Genomic DNA, 871 nt, shown 5'->3' with positions numbered 1-871 from the left:
CCCCACCCCCCACTGCAGGCAGAGTGCGGCCCGAGTGGAGTGGGCCACTCCAGGCCCTGCTCTGCTGCCTCCCTGTCACAGCTGGCCTTGGCGTCTCCTTGGCCTCCGTCCACTGTGAACACCCCACTCCCACCACCCCTGTGAGCACAGACCAGGATGCTCATCCCGGGCAGTGCTGTTAGGTGTGCAGGGAAGGGTGTTCTTGGCGCAGGGAACGGAAGGTGCAAAGCCACCACCTCCTGAGATTTTTTTTCCCCTTAAGAAGAAAAGATTGGGGTCTCAGAGGAGTTCTCAGAGATCCAGGGGCCTGTCACCTGTTTTGGGGGGAGTGGGGCTATTGGAGGTCCAAAAGGCAGGGGGAAGCCACACAGGGCTTTGAGAGGGGGTGAGGAGTCTGCATTTTACTCTGAGGCATAGGTCAGAGGAGGAGAGACAGGTTTTCGGCTTCGGAACTGTTGCTCCTGCCCTGGAGGAAGGTCAGAGGGCCTGGCTGGGAAGGGAGGCTGCTCAGAGGGCAGGTGGGGGTGACTGGCGGGAAGCGCAGAGCCAAGAGCCTGGAAGACTCTGGTCTTGGGATCACGGCCTCTGCTGTGCTGCTCGCTTGGGCTCTCCAGGCTCTGGCCTCGCTACCACAGGGCTCCTGGAGTCGAGCCTCACCCGCACCACCCGCCACCACCCGCCACCGACAGAGCAGGAGCAGCGCTGGCTTGAGAAGGCCTGTGGGCAGCTGGGGTAGGGCTGGGAGATAAGAACCCCGCAGCGCCAGGTGCTGTCAGCAGGCTCCGAGAGCTGCGTCTGCCCGGACCGGCTCCTGGGTTCCTTAGCCAGCCAGTGTCCCAGGCGAAAGGCAGAGTGGCAGGCAAGGCCCCGG

General features: G+C 63.4%; 1 protein-coding gene across 1 annotated transcript in view; it reads left to right on the top strand.

Annotated features, from left to right (window-relative positions):
- Positions 1 to 871, top strand: part of CRISPLD2 (cysteine rich secretory protein LCCL domain containing 2) — a 56,050-nt gene that overhangs the window by 15,030 nt on the left and 40,149 nt on the right. The gene's annotated exons all lie outside the window — the stretch shown is intronic.

The sequence above is a fragment of the Tupaia chinensis genome, unplaced genomic scaffold (genome assembly GCF_000334495.1).
Source record: "Tupaia chinensis unplaced genomic scaffold, TupChi_1.0 Scaffold000355_1, whole genome shotgun sequence".
Taxonomy (NCBI): domain Eukaryota; kingdom Metazoa; phylum Chordata; class Mammalia; order Scandentia; family Tupaiidae; genus Tupaia; species Tupaia belangeri.
The sequence above is the reverse complement of the archived record's forward strand: the minus strand, read 5'-3'. Positions and strand labels throughout refer to the sequence as shown.